At 55.0% G+C, this 18,704-nt stretch overlaps 1 protein-coding gene across 2 annotated transcripts in view; it reads left to right on the plus strand.

Moving 5' to 3' along the window:
- Positions 1-4,001: 4,001 nt before the first annotated feature.
- GAL3ST3 (galactose-3-O-sulfotransferase 3) overlaps positions 4,002-18,704 on the plus strand; it is a 47,729-nt gene continuing 33,026 nt past the window's right edge. The window contains exon 1 of one of the 2 annotated variants that reach the window (XM_034777057.1): positions 4,002-4,248. The gene's annotated coding sequence lies outside the window, so the exon portion shown is untranslated. Of the gene's footprint in view, positions 4,249-10,610; positions 10,723-18,704 lie in introns of those variants that run through there. The other variant, XM_034777060.1, reaches the window with a different exon arrangement.

An 18,704-nucleotide genomic window follows, 5' to 3' on the forward strand; every position in this document is an offset into this window, starting at 1 on the left:
AGGGATGGGATGGGGTGAGGCCAGAATGAGAGCCCCCTCTGTGGCACAGAGAGCCTAAGAAAGGGCAGGGACTGGCATGAAGGGGTGTCTCTGTCAAGGCTGTGAGGCACAGAGACACCTTGTGGTCTGCCCGACTGCCCAGTTCTGGCCTGCACTTCCCAGTCTGGACACAAGAGGGCACAGGCTTCTCCCCCTTCCTCCCAACAGGTAGAACCAGTGTCTGCCCCAGCTCCATGGAGTGGGGCAGGTGGTGACCTGAGCCCCTAGAGGAGGGGAAAACGAAATTCTTGAAACCTTGATTCTTCCCAATAGCTGCTCAGAGCAAATCCCCTGCTGGGCTGCCTTCATCAGGGGAACACGGAGCGAATGGCTGAGAACAGAATAGAACCCAGAAGTCCAGGCTCTCACCCCCACTCACTGCCATGGCATGAGGCGGGAGGCCAAGTTGCAGAAAACAGTCTTCTGCCCTGCAGCCTCACAGGCATGGAGATCCCTGGGGACGCCACTTCAGCATCGCTTGTGCTGGGCACGGTGGGAAGAGCTCGTTTGTCCCATCTGGGGGTGCAGGGAGAAAGGGGAGCTGCCAGTGGGATGCCCAGCCAGCACGCCATGAGCCCACATGCATGGCACAGCTGGGCAGACTGCAGTGGGGCTGGGAAAGCAGGGGGTAGAAGGCAGTATGTGTGGGTGCTGCATGTGTCCTGCCTGGAGACCGGGACAGCTACTTCTGGGGAGCCAGGCTGGCATGGGCGGCTGGGGATCGGTGCCAAAGCTCATGGGCCGCGTGCAGAGGAAGGTCACACAGTCTGTACGTGAGCAGATAACCCCAACCCCTGGGATGCCCAGGAATCACCCCCCAGGGCCCCAGACCTTGTCTGCTGCTGGCCTGGAGGGGCACCGCTTAACTCTCAGTTGGGTGGATGAAACCAGCCACATGGGAGGGCGCTCGGCTCCCCCTGAGCACGGCAACGCGGCCAGAGGGAGGGCTTGCTGGCTGCTGGCCCCTTTGCTGATCTGCTGAGTGACGGGAACAGCCTTCACTCAAACCATAATCGAGAGCGTCTGCTGGGGAGACACCGCTTGGACCCTGGAGGAGGGGATCCAGGGCCTTTTGCCTCCAAGGGCACCAGCTCTGATCTGGCTCTGGGGTGGGGAATTTGCTCCAGGCCCTTTCCCCTGGGGGGGGGGTGCTAACTCCAGCCCAGCCCCCCCCCCCAGGGGGGGGGGGCTGGTTCAGGGTGGGCGAGGAATGGGATCCAGGCCCTCTCCACTCTAGGTAGCCCTTGCCCCAGTTCAGCCCCTGGGCAGGAGGACTGGCTGAGATGGCCCCAGCCCCCATGGGGCTGACTGCGGCAGGAGCCCCTCCCCAAGCACCAGTTCCCACATGCGCCTTCCCAAGATGAGTCACTGTCTGCTCCCAGCTTCTGCTGCAGAACAAGTAGCTATTTATACTGGCCTCCTCTCTGAGGCTGCTGTGCAACATCCCCCGCCCCCAGACTCCAGCACAGGGGGGGAAGGGGCCTGGGAACCAGGACCCCTGAGTCCAGTGTGGTCTAGGAGTTGGAGCAGAGGGGTTGGGAGCCAGGACTCCTGGGTTCTATCCTGGGGGAAGGGGAGTGGGATCTAGAGGTTAGAGCAGTGGGGATGGGATGGAATGGAATGGGACCCAGGACTCCTGGATTCTATCCTGGGGGGAAGGGGAGTGGGATCTAGAGGTTAGAGCAGTGGGGATGGAACGGGAGCCAGGACTCCTGGGTTCTATTTGCTATCCTGCCATGTGAACATAGATAAGTCCATTCCCCTCTCTGTGCTTCAGTTTCCCCCGTGGGGTGAGTGAGTGTGCGGGGCTATATGTGACCCTCAAGAGGCTGATCCCAGAATACTAGCTCACTCTGCTTGGACCCCCAACCTCCTAACATATCCACCCCTGTATGGCAGACTCAGCCCAGCCCCAGGGATCCTGCAGAGACACCCCCCCACACACACACGATGTGTGTGGTGATTCTGCCGGATTTCGGCCCAGCTTGCTGTCCTCCTGGGCACAAATAATTGGCCCCCCTCAATCTGACCAGGGTGTGGAGGCCCAGACCCCTGGAGAGGTCCCTGCGGGGCAGGGGGTGCCAAGTTTGCCTGCCAGGATACGGGGTGGATTTACCCCTTGTCCCCTCAGGGAGCTGGCCCCTCACTCCCCCTTCCAGACACACACCCCATTGTCCTCGGCCCCAGCTCCGGTATCAATTCCCAGCTGCCCCCCCACAGCAGGAGTTTCCAACCACAATGACGGCTTTGTGGACCAGGCGGTAATGTGAGACACCCCACTGCCCCCGCCTGGCACCATCCCCGGGTACCCTTCCCCCATGCTGCAGGAGCAGCCCTGTAAGGTGCACGACAGGGGGTGAGGGTGCACGGGGTGTGTGCATGTGCGTGTGCATGAGGATGGGTGGTGTGATTGCACGCATGCAGGAGCAAATGGGCTGTTGTGTGAGTGCATACATGACAGAGTGTGTGTGTTGAAGTGTGTATGACAGACTGTGTGTGCAGGCCCCAGTGTGTGTTTGGGATGGTGACAGAATGTGTGACGCTTGCTGTGCACTGACGTGCATGTGGTGATGGTGATGATGGCTGTGCTGAGGATGTGACTCTGTGTGTGTGTGTGTGTGTGTGTGTATATGCACTGTTCTGTCCTCCACCAAGCTGGTTGTGTGTAGGGAGGGAAAGAGGTCTGTGTGTGCTCCTCTCCCCTCTTACTGAATTCCAGCTACAGTGCAATGCGGAGCAGGGAGTGTGCACGACAGAGGGGTGTGCATGTGGGTGTGTAGGCAGCTGTTCTGGTATGTGCGTAGGTCTGTGTGTAATGGTGAGTAGGTGTGCAAGTGTGTGCAGTGTGCATGTGTAGCTCTGTGACATGTATGTGTGTAGTTGTGTATGTCTATGTGCCGTGTGTGTAGTGATGTGTTTGTAGCTGTGTGCTGTGTGTGCAGTGTGGGGTGTTGCAGTGTGTGTAGCTGGTGCAGTGTATGGTTAGCGAGGGGTGTAGGGGTGTGCAGTCTGAGTGTAGTGGTGTGTAGCAGTGTGAAGTATGTGGGTGTAGCAGTGTGCAGCATGTGTTCAAGTGTGGGTGTGTAGCCATGTGTGTAACTGTGCAGTATGTGTGTGTAGCTATGTGCAGTGTGTGTGCAGCTGTGTACACAGTGTGTGTGTAGTTGTATGCAGTGTGTAGCTGGGTGTGTGTAGCAGTGTGCAGCTGTGTACAGTGTGTGTGTAACTATATGTAGGAGTGTGCAGTATGTGTATAGCAGGGTGTATCTCTCTGTGTGTAGAGGGGTGTGTGTAGCTGTATGTATGTGTTGCAGTGTACAATGTGTGTGTAGCAATGTGCAGTGTGTGGTCTGTGTGTAGCTGTGTGCATAGCTGTATGTAGCAGTGTGCAGCTGTGTGCACTATGCAGGTATGTGTAGCTGTATGTATCAGTATGCAGTGTGTGTGTGTAGCAATGTGTGAAGCAGTACGCAGTGTGTGTGTGTAGCTGCATGGGTGTGTGTAGCAGTATGTAACAGTGTGTGTGTAGTTCTGTGTGCACTGAGCAGTGTGTGTAGCTCTCTGTGTGTATAGCTGTGTGCACTGAGCAGTGTGTGTGTAGCTGTGTGAACCATGCAGTGTGTGTTGCTCTGTGTGTGTGCACAGTGCAGTGTGTGTGTAGCTGTGTGCACTGAACAGTGTGTGAGTGTAGCTCTCTGTGTGTGTAGCTGTGTGCACCGTCCGGTGTGTGTGTAGCAGTGTGTGTAGCTGTGTGCACTGAGCAGTGTGTGTAGCAGTGTGTGTAGCTGTGTGCACTGAGCAGTGTGTGTAGCAGTGTGTGTGTGTAGCAGTGTGTGTAGCTGTGTGCACAGTGCAGTGTGTGTAGCAGTGTGTGTGTAGCTCTGTGTGCAAGGCACGCGTGCTGCGTGCGGGGCTCGGTGCGGGGAGGACGCGGCCACCTGACCCCACAAAGGACGCGGCTCCGGCTCCCTCCCTCGCTCGCGTTTCCAATTTCCCCGGCTCCGCTGCCCACACGCAGCCGGCAACATGGCGATGGGGCGCTCCCCGGCCGGCCGCTAGCGCGGGGACCCGGCTCCGCTCCGCTCCGGCCGGCCCGGAGAGCCATGCTGCCGAGGCGAGCCCGGGACACGTCCCCGCCCCTCGCCGCCTGCGCTCGCCCGGCCCGGTGATGGACTGAGACCCGCCGGCTTCCCGCACTCCCAGCACGGGGTGAGTATGGGGCCCCGGCCGGGGGATTTCGCCCGTCCCCCCAGCAAGGCACCGTGTGGCTTTCAGCCCGGGCTGGGGGTTCCTTCTCCCCCCCCCCGCTTGCATTGCCTGGGGGCCTGCTTTGAACCCCACTAACAGCACTGCTGGTTTTAATAATCTCTTCCAGACCCCCCAGCCCCTGCCTGGCTGATTGGGGCTATTTTGTGCGGTGTGATGTGATGTTTCCGTGGGGGTTCACTGTGCTGGGGGAACGCAGTGAAATGCTGGGGAGTTCCCATCCCTTGGCACCCAGGCACGAAATGTGGCAGGGGTGAACGGCCATGCCCGGGGCGAGATACTTATCCAGCCCCCGCGCTGTGTGTGTGCAAATGAGAGGCTCCCGGGCATCTGCGTATGCCAGTCTTGGTGCACCATACAGCTGATCTCTGCCCCCATCCATCTCGCCACCCAAACTAACCTCCCGCTGGAAACAACAGTGGCACCCATGGGAGAGGGAAAGACGGGAGAGGGATTCCGACTGGCTGAGCAGCCGCAGCCTCTCGGGAGCAGAGATGCTCAGGACCTTTGAAAATTAGGCCTGTCAATTGCCAGACATACTCCCATTCCCCTCTCATATCTATCACCATGCCCCCCCCCATATCTATCTCTCTATAGCCGTACCCCCCCCCCCAGTGTCCTCAGGAAGGGCCCTGAGGGTGGGATTGTGCCCAGTGTTTACTGGCAGGATAGACCCCCTCCGAGAAGGGGCATTAGGAATAAACGGAGAAACAAGGACACCGTGAGTTAAATCAAGACGGCATGTGCTTCAGAGGCATGCACGCATCTGCGTAGGAGTGTCTCCATACCTGTATACATGTATGTGCATCTGTCTGTTGTGTTTGTGTGTGAACCTGTGTATGTTTGTCCCCAGGTGCGTGCATGCCTGTTCTGTGTGTATGTGTCTGTGAATGTACACACACACACGGCTGGAGGTTATTTCCATTGTTGGCCTGTTCAGGTTAAGGAGCAAATCAACCCCCAAATAATGTGGCGTGCCAGCAACGCCTGACCCAGCCGAGGGGTGGGGGTTGCTGATCTGGAGACAGGCAGCACCGGGACACGGCAGAGCATGGCAGCATCCTGCCTACAAATGCTCCTACATACCGAGGGGATGGCGACATTAGTAGATGTACAGCGATTTTAGATGGGGCTAGATAGCTCGATAGCTAGACAGATAAAGCAGGATTAGGGTTGGCAGTTAGATGGCTAGATAGATGGGTACATGTGAAGAGAGAGCGCAAAGGATTAGGGCCTGTATCTCTCCATGAGCCCAAATCCCTCTTGCGCTCTCTCATCTATCTAATCTCTGTAGCTGTGCACATAGGCGAGCGGTGCACAGACACACACACAGAGCATGGTTCTGTGTTTCAGTCGTCCCCATTAATAGCCCGGTGGAAGGTGCACAGGGTTGTGTGGGTGTGTAGATTATATTAACACATATAGAGGTGTGTGTGTGTGGGGGGGTGTTTATATACACATTATCCAGCTGTCTGTCTCCAAACACTCCCCTCCATCCATCCATCACAGACCTTATGGGGGAGGGAGGGACAGGTGGTCTCCCTGCTCGGGGTGGGGCTCAGTGCCATTCCTGCCCCATGGAGGGTGGGTTAGGGACATGGCTAGAATGCCCTACGCTGCGGCTATTCTCTGCTCCCAGGGTCCAGAGGTGCCAAGTGTAGTCTGGAGTAGCCCCCAGGCTGTCCTTACTAACGCTGCTGCCTGTGCATGAGCCGAGTCAGTATGAATCAGCCTTACAGCCTCTGGAACTCACTGCCACAGGAGGCTGGCGATCGGAGCTGGAAAAGGGGCAGGTGCTGAATTATTCTAGAATCTACAACAACATCTGCCGGGCTGCTGCACTCCCTTATTCAGTAACGGTTACTCCAGGCCCTCACCCCGGGATGCCAGAAGATTTACCCCCGGCCAGCGGGATGAGTTCTGTGAGCAAGGGGGCAGGGGCACCTTGTGGGCAGGGCACAGAGGGCATTGGGGGAACCAGGGCCACTGAGACACTTCAGGGAATGGGGAGCCGGACAGTGCAGGGTTGGCTGCACTGCTTTGTTATTGCAGGGTCTCTTGGGGGTGCTGGGGCTGCACAGATGGATTTGTTACTGGGGGGGGGGGGCTGGGACTCTCTGTTCAGCACTTCCTACCCCCTTAGGTCTGTTTCTCCATTTACTGAGTCACACGGGCATCCACACTGACAAACCAGGGAGGAGAACTAATCTTGGTAGCAATGAACAAGCTTTCATTCCCTGGCGGGGGGGGGGGGGGGGGGGGGGCTTGTTGAGCATCAGGGCTCTTGAGTTCTGTCCCTGGCCTGGGACAGGCTGTGCAGCATACGCCGTTGCTCATCACCAGCCCCTTGTCCACAGCCCAGCACCGACCCATTTGTCCTATTGATTGGGGCTGCCATCAATAGCTGTGCGCCTGACATGTCCTCGGTGTCTGGGCTGGGCCAGAATGCTAGTTAAGGGAGACTGTGTGGGACAGGAGAAGGTTGCACAGTGGGTGTGTGTGTGTGTGTGTGTGTGTGTGTGTGTGTGTGTGTGTGTGACACCACCATCCTCTGCCTGCTCCTGCTCCCCCTTACAGCTGCCCCCGGGATCTCTCTCAACTCTGTTCATTCAAAGGAGCATTTTGAGATGAGAAGAATCTTTGTGCAGTGAAGTTATGTGTGGAATGGACTCAGGGCCTTTCCCTCTAGGGGACACGGGCTCCAATCCAGCCCCAGGACAGGGAGACGGGCTGGCTCACTGGGAGGGGTAATGGGGCCTTTCCCCTGTAGGGTTCGGTATAACCCTTCCTTTACCTGAGAAACTGCACAAGGTCCCTTCAGGAAGAGCTAGGATCAGAACGCAGCTCTCTACTATGAGACACCCACATCTCATCCACTTTGCCACAGTGCCTCCCACACTGGACATGCCAAATCTATGCAGGGCTGCCCGGGGGGGGGGGGGGAAGTGGGGCAATTTGCCTCAGGGGCCCCCATGAGAGTTTTTCAGGGCTCCTGGAGTGGGGTCCTTCACTCGCTCTGGGGGCCCTGGAAAACTCTCGTGGGGCCCAGGCCCCCAGAGCTTCTTCCACTCCGGATCTTTGGCGGCAATTCGGGGGCGGGGGCCCCCCACTGCCGAAAACCCCAGGCCCCCTGAATCCTCTGGGCGGCCCTGAATCTATGTGCTTGGCTATATACAGCTGCCATTCTAACAGCACTCTGTTCCCTGAGCCAGGAATGGGAGCAAGCCCCTACCCAGGGGTCACAACTGAGTATGCATGGCTGGAGGGATAGCTCAGTGGGTTGAGCATTGGCCTGTTAAACCAGGGTTGTGAGTTCAATCCTTGAGAGGGACATTTAGGGATCTGGGGCAAAAATCTGTCTGGGGATTGGTACTGCTTTGAGGAGGGGGTTAGACTAGATGACCTCGTGAGGTCCCTTCCAACCATGATATTCTATGATCCTGGCTTCTCCAAACCTGCAAGGGCTAGACTTTGCAACCAAAATATTCTATACAGACAGATGGGTATGTACATAGCCATCATCCCTCAAGCCAGCCAGCCAAGGGAGGCACCTGCACCTTAAACCCTTATAGAGACTGGATCTGTTCTGGTGCGCCAGACATGATCCAAAATTGTGCATTGAAAGTGTTTAAGGAAAATGCCTGGCTGAGCAAATGGGACATTTTTGATTGGTAGAAATTTGACAAACATTTTCAAAACAAAATAACTACAAATGGTGGCTTCATTTCAGTTCTTGACAGACAGACCAAAAAAAGTAATTTTTAATGTTGGTTCTCTTTTGGGGGCCTTTCCCCCATTCTTTCTTTATCCCCCCACCCCCTATTTCCAGTGGGGGAAAGAGAAGGGTTTAAAAAAAAAAAAAGGAGAGAAAAATAAAAATCAATGCCATTTTTGTTTGCCCCCCCCCAAAAAAAGTTTGCTTCCTTTCAAAGTGACCAATGTAATGTGTTTCCATTTCCCCCCAATCAAAAACAATAAAAAACTTCAAATTTCATTATATAAAAAAAGCGTGAAAATTCCCAGTGCTGATTGGAGCAGCCCCTCTCCAGGGCCAGGACATGCCCAGGAGGAGGCCAGCCCAGCCTGGCAGGGGTTAAAAGTCCTTCCCATCCATATGGGGATCTGAGTTTGGGAGATGTTCTCCTGCGCTCGGCACTCGCTCAGCATCGGGGCCAAGAGCCACCTGGGCTGTGGGGACTGAACTGCCCCATGAACCCTTGAGGCAGCCCCTCCCCGGACTGGGAGGAGTCTGGCTGGAGCACAGGGTGGGATACTGCACCCAAGACTGGCCAGATGGAGCATGGGGAGGCTGCGTGTGGCTCAAGGTTCTTTCCACAGCCCCCACATCTGCTCATCCATCTGGTCAGCGCTTGGGGTTTCCAGATCCCTCTTTTGCGAGGGTGCTGCCTGGGGCTCCCTGGATCCCTCCTCAGGGAGGGCACTGCGTGTGGGGGCCTCTACTCAGCACCCTCCTTCAGCTGACACCTACGACTCACCCCTCCCTGCCCCCACCATCCCGCTGTGTCTGTGGGTGGGGTCTTTGAAAGGCCCCACCCCCTCTACTTTGCACCAGGCCCCCTGCCAGCTGAAGTCCAGTGGGCCTGGCTGGATGCAGTGCTGGGACAATGGTCTCTCTTGCACCAGTTCCAGTGGCTGACCTGCGCAGAAAGTAGAGTTGCCAATTTTGGTTGGACATTTTCCTGGAGGTTTCCTCACATGACTTAATCTTTAACTCCTGGAGGCTCCAGGACTATCCTGGAGGGTTGGCAACCCTAGCAGAAACCCATCCACAATTGGTGTGGAAGCGATTCCCTAACTGAGGTCCCAGTGGTTCGGTGCAGTGCCAGGTGCATGGCCCAGGCTGTGCGCTCCAGCCGTAGCAGATAGGCAAGGGCAGGTCCACTGCAAATACAGATATTAGCTCGTGGGAGACTCAGATGTGTGGCTACAGAGATCTGGGAGGGGACCCCGAACAGGCTGGGCCTGGGGACAGCTCCCATCAGCCAGGTGGGACTCAGCCCAGGGTATTATTGTAGCACCTGTCAAAGTTAGAATCAGGACTCACAATTTTGTCAAGACCACTCTGTTTATTAGCACAGCGCTCTGCTAATACATTCAGATAATGTGAGCCCCCATGCAAGATTCAAACAGTCTTATTTATACAGATAAAAGGGTGCAAACTAAGCAAAGGGACAGAGAGAGCAAAATTGTAAAATTTGCCTGGGACACAATATGCATATCCTGCTTCCTTATTAACTCTTATCAATCTAAGGCAAATGCTTCACCAATTGCCCTTAAATGGAGCAATTCATTAACAGTTAACGTCTGCTTTCCTGATACCTGGATTGCAGCATTTCTCATTTCTACTTAAAGGTACATACAGCATTCTTTAATTCATTCTATTTCTTTAATATAATTCATTTCACTTTCACACACCCCAAGACCCAAGGCTGGGGCCCCCTCAAGGCAGCTGCTGCACACACTTACCTCACAACAGAGATGGGGGACCCTGATCATGCCAGGTGCCACACAGACACCCCACTCCCAACAACTGAGGTCAGGGCCCCTGTAATGCCAGGCTCTGCACAAACTCCAATAGAGATGGGGTGCCCCCACCCCATCATGATAGGCACGGCACACGCAGTGGGAGACAAACCCTGCACAGAACAGCTCATAGTCTCAATGGAGAAAGGGCAGGAGGGGAAACTGAGGCACAGAGAGACAAAGGAACGTGCCCAACCTCTTACAGTAGGTCAGTGGCAGAGCAGAGAATAGAACCCAGGATTCCTGGCCCCCAGCCCCCTGCTCTAGCCCCCTAGACCCCACCACTCTCTCAGAGGTGGGAGTAGAACCCAGGAGTCCTGGCTCCCAGCCCAGTGCCGTGCCCACTGGAACATGCTGCTCCTGACACCCATGCAAACCAGTAGCTAGATCAACACCTGTGCTGGGAGAGGTCTGCATAGGCCCCAGGGACTGAGTCCCCACTTGCCCACTAGAGGGTCCCCTCTGGGGCAGGTGAATCCCATGGGGGAGAAGATATTGTGGGGGGCTCTCCCTGAAAACATCCCTGTGGGGCCAGGTGGGAGAGGTCTGTGTGCAGAGGGGCCGATCCCTGCACACGCCCCTGCTCTGGGATCGCATTGATCCAACCCACCTCCTCCAAGTAGCCCTGTCCTTGGGGATGTGACCGTGCAAGCCAAGGACTTTTCCATAGCCTTTGCCAGGCTATACTCAGGTATCTGGAGATCTGCGTGCCCTTGAGCAGTGTCACAGCCTGGCACGGCTCCCTGACGTGACCGCATATAAATATGCCCTCAGCAGCCCAGCCACATCCTGCTGGGGGGGGCCCCAACCCCGGGATCCCGATCCAGAACACACAGAGAGATTCTGATCCCAGCACCATCACAGGAGCCTGGGGTAGGTTTTGCTCCACTATGGTCACACCAGGAGGTATTCAGCCTGAACTGGGAGCCAGGACTCCTGGGTTCTATCCTAGCTCTGGGAGGGGAGTCTCGTGGCTAGAGCGGGGGACAGATTTCCTAGGTTCTGTTACCAACTTTGGAGGGAGTGGGGTCTAGTTGGTTAAAGCAGAGGAGCTGGGAGCCAGGACTCCTGGGTTCTATTCCCTGCTCTCGTGCTATGGCAGGTTTGTAGTTGCAGGAGCTGTTCAGAGGGATCTGAATTGAGGTCACCTACGCAGTGTCCCAGCTTTGCTAATACCTGTAATTCTAGCCGTTGTCTGAGCTGACAGAGGAAAGGCTGCACCACAGTAAATCTCTCTCTTGCTGCTCCAGGGCGGCAGAAACCAAACCCGGCAGCCTCATTGTGTTTCTATCTAAAAGGCTGTTCCCCTCCTGCACATCACCTGAGCGGGTGGAATCAGGAGTGAGGCACATTCAGCCCTGCTGAACTGAGCGATCTGAGGGGAATGGGAGCCGGGGGGTAGAGGTTACAGCCAGGGGGCTGGGAGCCCTTCTGGAGCTGGGAATCCAACCAGGAACCCTGGCTCCCAGAACCTCAGCCCCTGCTCGAACCACTACATCCCCCTCTCCTGCAAGAGCCAGGGATAGAACCCAGAGTCTTTAGTCCCCTTTCCCCTCCCAGAGTTAGGGCCAGCCCCCCAGCTCCCGCTGCCCTTTGTGCGGTTCTGTAGCTCCCTTCTCACTTCCCACGCTTTGCCCCAGGCCCTGGGCTGAGGCACTAATCAACCAACTGGCCCACTCTCTGCCGAATGAGCAGGGACTTTAACAGCAGAGCCAGCTGGCTCTGCAGAGCCTGTGCGCGCCCTGTGGGACTGGCCCGGGAACTGGTTCAGCTGGTATCAGCGACTCATCCACCTGCTCTTCGTGCCCCTGGGCAATTAGAAATGGGAATGGATTTATTGACAGCTGGCAGCCGTGGCGGGCAGCTCACCCCATAGGGACACAGGGCCGACTGACTGGCGGGGGAAGCTGGGCAGCACCACTCACGTCTGGCCTGGATTATGTGAGTGGCATGGCTGGGGCACTGGCAGCCCTGTGCCGGTGGAGACGCATTGGGCTCCCACTCCGCTACCCCAGCACTGCGCTGGGATGGACCCGTGAGCCAGGGAGTTTGAAGGGATTGAATGTGCATCAGAGAAATGGGGGAGGCAGCGTTGGCAAATCTAAGTGTTCTTCTTGTGGTCTCTGCATAGGAGTGGGCTCCCCTCTGGAGAGGAAGGGGTGAGGCACTGTCAGAGTGTAATGTGTTTATTTACACTCTGTAAGCCAGTCCTGGGACAGATATGGTCTCAACCTACACACGGGCAATGCCCTTGCCTGTCAGGGATCTCAGCTCAACCCCAAGTCTTGGGCCCCGGGGAACAACTCTGTCCCTAGAATTGACCATAAGGAGGGAGAGTTGGACAGGGAGCAAGCTCCCCTGTTTGCAACAACTCCCCCCAAAAACGAGGTGCATCACAAACCAAACAACGATGCAGCATTCTTCCAAGGAAGAACATCACTCATATCCTTGGGAAAAGAGCTGGAAGGCCATGGGTAAGAGCACCACCTGGTGACTCCCACCACAACGTTATCAGCAAAAAGTAATCCCCCATGCCCTGTAGCTTCCTTTGGATACAGGACTCTCCTTCGCTTCCTGTTCTAAATCATCACAGGGCAGTGGTGCGCAGCTGTTCACAGGGACAGATCATCCGTTGGAGTAAATTGTTCTGGCTCCATTGATTTCAACCAAGCTATGACAGTTTACACCAATTGAGGATCTTGCTTGTAGAGTCTAATGCCAAAAGGGCCTGGTCTGATCTTCCAGTCTGACCTCCTGGCCAGACCATCCAGGGCAGCCCCCAAGGATTCCTACATCCCTTCCATCACTTCTGTCTGTGCTGGAGCAGAGCCTAGAGACGCACCCCTGGTCTGGATTGAAAAGCTCTAGGTGATGGACAATTTGGACATTAAACAGTCTTGCACCCCAGAGGCAGCTAAATCTCAGCACCGGGTGAGGGATCCATGTATAAATAGCCCCTGCCCCCCACCCCAGAGGCAGCTGCATCTCAGCACTGAGCAGGGCCGGCTCCAGGCACCAGCTCAGCAAGCAGGTGCTTGGGGCGGCCAAGGGGAAGGGGTGGGACGTCGGGCTCTTCGGCAGTGGGTCCCTCGGTCCCTCTCGGAGGGAAGGACCTGCAGCCAAATTGCCACCAAAGAAGCTGCCGCCAATCATGATTGCAGCTCCCCCCCCCCCCCGCCCCACTTAGGGCAGCAAAAACCCTGGAACCGGCCCTGGCACTGAATGAAGGATCCCTGTATAAAAAAAAAAACCCTCACCCCACCTGAGAAATGGGCACATCTCAATGCTGGGTAAGGGGTCTCTGTATGAACACAGTTTATATGTTCATTAAAGGCTGTGGGTTTTCTGAATGCAAGGCCGGGTATAAATAAGTTATTCATGCAGTAATTGGCACATCAATTCTCTGGAACGTCTCCACTGTTCCAGGATTTATTAAAAAGCAATAAAGGATATAATGGATGCCAATCAGCCTGGTTTTATAGAACACACTTCTTGTCAAACAAACCTGGTATTGTTTTTAGATGAGATTGCAAGTCTGGTTGATACAGGTGTTGACACAGTAGGGTTAAGTAAGACATTTGGCTTAATCCCATGTGACATTCTGATTGAACTTATTAGCTCTGAAATGGCAAAACACTTCTTTAATGCAGGGGTGAAGTTGCCCGCTGATAGCTCGGGTCCTTCTAGAACATCGGGTTCAGCAGCAAACATCTGAAAACCAGGAAATTCCAAGTTAAGGTAAATGCCCACTCAGCCTTAACTCTGCCCCCTGGAGCTGGGAGTAGCCATTGGGAATTATCTGCATGCACTCCAGCTGCCGTCATTGTGTTAGGTGTTGCCGTACTGTAGGGGGGAAGGAATGAGTTGGAGCGTCTGGGAAGAGCTCTGATATGAGGAGATCTGGGTGTGAGTCCCCCCCCACGTGCGTTCTCAAAGGGGAGAGGTTCCAGTCTGCATCGTTACAATACAGAATTGTATAGGTTGTGTCGGTAGCAGGGCACAGGGGGGCGAGTGGGATCGAAGCGTGGTCTGTGGATTTAATGAAGGGTAGGGATAGTACAGGGTTTGGTGGTATCCTGTGTGCAGCTGTGACGGGTTCTAAGAGGGTGTGGAGTGGCTGGTAGAGTTTGCAGATGTGGTACTCTGTCGGGGGAGTAGCACAGGACAAGTGCAGGTAATACCTGTGCCTCACAGTGAAAAGGCAGAGTGTGAGGGTGTGTGTTATGGGGCATTGCTCAAAGAGGGCACAGATAAGGCGGGGGGGGGGGGCGTTTACCTTAACTCTGTATTTCCTGGTTTTCACATGATTGAGTTTTGCTGAGCTCGATGTTCTGGATGGGCATGAGCTGTCGTCAGGCAATAACTCTGCGTTAAAGTGCTTTGCCGTTTAATTTCCTAGGTTTTTAAACAGAAGGAAATGGTTTTTGCTAGGAGCAAGTGGTCATCAGACAACTGTAGCTGTCACCTAGGTTTGCAGCTGATCTGCTCCTGTGGCTAGGTAACAATTAAGAGACCTAGCTTTTCTATAGTGCTTTTCATCAGTGGATCTTTACATCATTATTCCCACCTCACAGGTGGGAAACCGAGGCACAGAGGTGAAGTGACTTGCCCAAGGTCACTCAGCAAGCCAGTGGCAGAGGTAGTGATAGTCCCAGATCAGCGGGCTTTCCCATAGGCTACACAGTCACCCTGTGATTCCTCAGCGCTCCTCCCCCGCCTGTACGTTATGGTCTAGTGCAGTCGGGCTACTGGTGGTGCTTGGAGATGTTTGCCATGTGTCACAGCTAACAGGGCTGCGGAGAGAAATCTCATCTCTGGGCTGTGCCCCCAAACCTTGGCAGTTTTGTTACACAGTGTTACCGACATTCCCCATGAACTGGGCTCATCTGCAGCTGCGCCAAATTTCCCATATACCGCCCTTGTCACAAACTGCACTGCGCCCAATTTCCTCCGGCCTCGGAGCTGGCACTGCCAGGGCTCAGCTGGTGCCTCAGGCCGAACAGGCTCCACAGCTGCTGGGGGCAGAGGTGGGAGCAGGGACTGGAGTGGCCACTCTGGTGCCTGGGATCAAGCTAGGGAGCAGGTAGGAACTGGGGTGATTGGGCCAGGAGCAGCTATCTCCAGTGAGAGACATGCACTGCTGGGACCTCCTGCCCAGCCTGGAGTCAGCTGCCCCTCCGCCCCATGTACCATCCCTCACTCCCCATGCCAAGTGCCCACTGGCATGGGGGCTGCATTGCACAATGGTGCCCTGTGTGAAAGCATTTGACCCCCCCAGTTGTCATGTGCCCTGCCCTGCCCCCCTGCTCCCACCTGTGCCTTCCCTCCTAGTGTGGCCAGGTGCCTGGTTTTCGACCAGAAAGTCCGGTCAAGAAGAGGATCTGCCAGTGTCCGGTCAAATCTACTGACCAAACACCAAAAGTCAGGTTACTGTGGCCAGGGCAGATGCCAGGTCATCACCTGCGCTAGCCCCTACTCAGCGAGGGCCACCTCCTACCTGCATGGGGCAGCTGCAGCTCCAAGCCTCGGCTCTGCAGGCGAGTCCTAGGGGGGGAGAGGGGAAAAGCAGCAAACAATGGGAGTAGGGGGAAAGGGCGGGACAGGGGCGGGTCCAGCACTCCTGCTGGAGTACCTGGTTTTTAAATATTACCAAGGTGGCAGCCCTACCTCTTCCTGGGGTCGGGAGCAGGCAGCCAGCAACCCCAGCCTAGTGCTCAGCCGAGTTTGCAGCCTGCTCAGTACAAGCGAGACTTAGCAGGAAGGTTGGTGACTACAGTAAGTTTAATCATGCGAGAGATGACTGGTGTCCCCCCTCTCAACCCTACAGCACTGGCCTCCCACCCACAATTCCCTTCTGCCCCATTAATCCATAGCATTGTAGAAGGCCTTTATATGTAGGAAGTTGCTCCTTGCTGGCTCCTGCCCTAATCTTCTGTGTATGCACATCCCAGGCAGCAGCTAACTGAGGGCCATAAACTCCCTTGGTTGTGTAGCCAGAGCATTAACTTCAGTCCCCCTCCCCCCGTAGATCCCAATTCACCTGGAGGGCAGGTAGAAGGCCTCAGACACCCCAAGAGGAGCAGGGTCCCCCAGATCCCAGAACATGTTGGGCAGGGTTCATATCCCTGCAGAGAGCTAGGGCTCCCCCAGATCTCAGCCCACCCACCTGCTTGCTGGGTGACCTCAGAGGTGACAGGCTCCCCCACACCTCAACTTCCTCTGTTACCCCTGACATTCTCCAACCCCTCCTGTCTTCTCCCTTCATCTCTCCCCATCTGAGCACCCAACCACTCTTCCCAACGCCCCCATTCCCATAATACTCATATTCCTTGCTGCAGACCCCAGCCCCTCTTCACCTTTGAGCACCTCCTCTTGCATCCCAGTACTGCTCCTCTGAGCAGTCACGTGTGCAATTTAATCTCTCTTCAGAAAGAGTTTCAGCATCTCCTGACTTCTCTGCTGTGTTCAGATTACAGTTCTCCACAACCAATCAATAAAAACATCGACGGAGGTAGATTTTCCCTTTCCACTTCCTTCTCAGATGTCTGCCCGGAGTGGCTCTCAAACTGAACCTATTAACATAATAAAATGCTATTGGGTTTCCCCTGGGGCGGGCTGTATCTCAGGAACCCCTGGCTCAAATAACCCCAGGGCTGGGTCACTAACCCTACCCTGTGCTCCCATGAAACGCAGCAAATTTCGAGACAATCCACGGAAGCAGGCGCGATTTTAGAGCACTTAAAAGAGGACTTCCCATGGCAGGGTTCCATGTACAGCTGTGCCACTGCAGCATGTCTGGTGAAGAGGGTCTGTGCTGACGGGAGAGCATCCTCCCACCGACACAGCTTCAGCCATTCGCGGTGGAGAAAAGCTCTCTTGCCAGCTTAGTGCTGTGCACATGAGCGCTTATGTTGGTGTAACTCATGTCTCTTGGGGGGATTATTCACACCCCTGAGTGATAAGTCGCTCTAACATAGGCTGTAGCGTACACATAGCATTAGTTAGAGTAGAGCTGGCATGCGCCATGAGACTAACAGAGCAGAGGGAGAGTGGAGGGAAGGGACTCTATAAATCCATCAGCCGCAGGGCAGACTCAGAGGTGGTAAGTGGCCCCATTCATCTCAATGAGCCGTTCTGAGCTGAAAGAGAATGCTGAATGGAGAGGAGCTGGCTTGGAGACCTGACCTGCTCCATACCTGTCAGTGGATGTTCCTGTCCCCCGGCCTGGAGAGCTTCTAATACCCTACACGTTCCCAGCACCTCACCAGTGTCAGCAGCATGTTCTCAGGACGTGCTCCAACCCTAGAATCGGAACCGTCGGGCTGGAAGGGACCTGTGAAGGGCAAGTCCAGCTCCCTGTGCTGAGGCAGGGCCAAGTAAACCTAAATGACCCCTGACAAGTGTTCATCCAAATTCTTAAAAACCTCCAATGGCAGAGATTCCACAGCCTGTTCCAGACCTTAACTGCCCTTAGAGTTAGCAAGTTTCCCCTAATAGCCAACCTAAATCTCCCTTGCTGCAGATGAAGCCCATTAAGTCTTATCCAACCTCCACTGGGCACTGGGAACAATTGATCACCAGCCACATATGCAAACCCCGAGGCCTCACCAGTGCCGAGTAGAGCAGGACAATTCCCTTATGTGTCTTGCATGTGATACTTTGTAACAGGGTTCACTCACCGCAAGAGCACCTCCTCCTGGCCAAGCATAGCAGAGCAGCTTCCATCCTGTATGCTACCCGCTGCTGATGGTCATTCCATTGCTGCAGTGTCCTCTCTTCACAACCCAGCCCTCCTCTAGGTTACTAGGTAGTCCCCCCCAGGGTATCGAAGTCTCACCAGACCAGCTGTCCAGCTGGTGCCTCCAAAAGTCCTGCATGTCTGCCCAGTGGCTGGTTGGGGAACCCAGGGCCCCCCTACACTAGAACTCTGTAACCAACAGCCAAGGTCTACAAAGACCCCCCTCCTTGATGCTGTTTCCCTGGACTACTCCCTAGCCTGCCTTCTCAGGCTTTCTTTCCCCACAACACCTCTGGGGTTGAGCCCTCTTCCAGGGCTTATTCTCCCCAGCCGGTTTCCTCCTCCCCACTACTCTGCTCTGCTCCCACACAGTGACTACAGACGCTCTCCCTGCAGCCTCCTGCTACTACAAATGTCCCCTCACTATGATCCCATCCCAGCAGGGCTTCAGCAGCAATTAGTGTTTATAATTCCCCAGGCCTCCCATCAGGTGCAACTGTGAAAGTTAATTGGCCCCTTCTGGGCACCTTAACCCCTTCTAGGCTGGTGTGGGGCAAACACCCTTCACACACTCCTATTAAGACACCTGAGTGAGATTAGCCTTTATGGCAGCTACATCTCATAGCTGACTCAAATTTAATTTGTGATCCACTATAACCCCCAGGATCCTTTCCATCAGCACTGCCACCTGGTCAGTTATTCCCCATTTCGTAGCCGTGCATTAGATTTTTCCTTCCAAAGTGCTGTACTTTGCATTTGTCCTTATTGAATTTCATCTTGTTGAATTCAGGCCAATTCTCCAGTTTGTCAAGATCATTGTGAATCCTGTCCTCCAAAGCGCTTGCAACCCCTCGCAGCATGGCATCATCTGCAGATTGTATAGTCAGACTCTCCATTCCATTATCCAAGTCATTAATGAACATATTGAATAGTACTGGACCTAGGACTGACCCCTGCAGGCCCCCACGAGCTACACCCTTGCAGTTTGACAATGAGCCATTGCTAACTACTCTGAGTGCAGTCCTTCAACCAGTTGTGCACCCGCCTTATACTAATTTCATCTAGACCATCTTTCCCTAGTTTGCATATGAGAATGTCATGTGGGATTTTGTCAAAT

Source organism: Trachemys scripta, chromosome 7, assembly GCF_013100865.1.
Source record: "Trachemys scripta elegans isolate TJP31775 chromosome 7, CAS_Tse_1.0, whole genome shotgun sequence".
NCBI classification, from domain to species: domain Eukaryota; kingdom Metazoa; phylum Chordata; order Testudines; family Emydidae; genus Trachemys; species Trachemys scripta.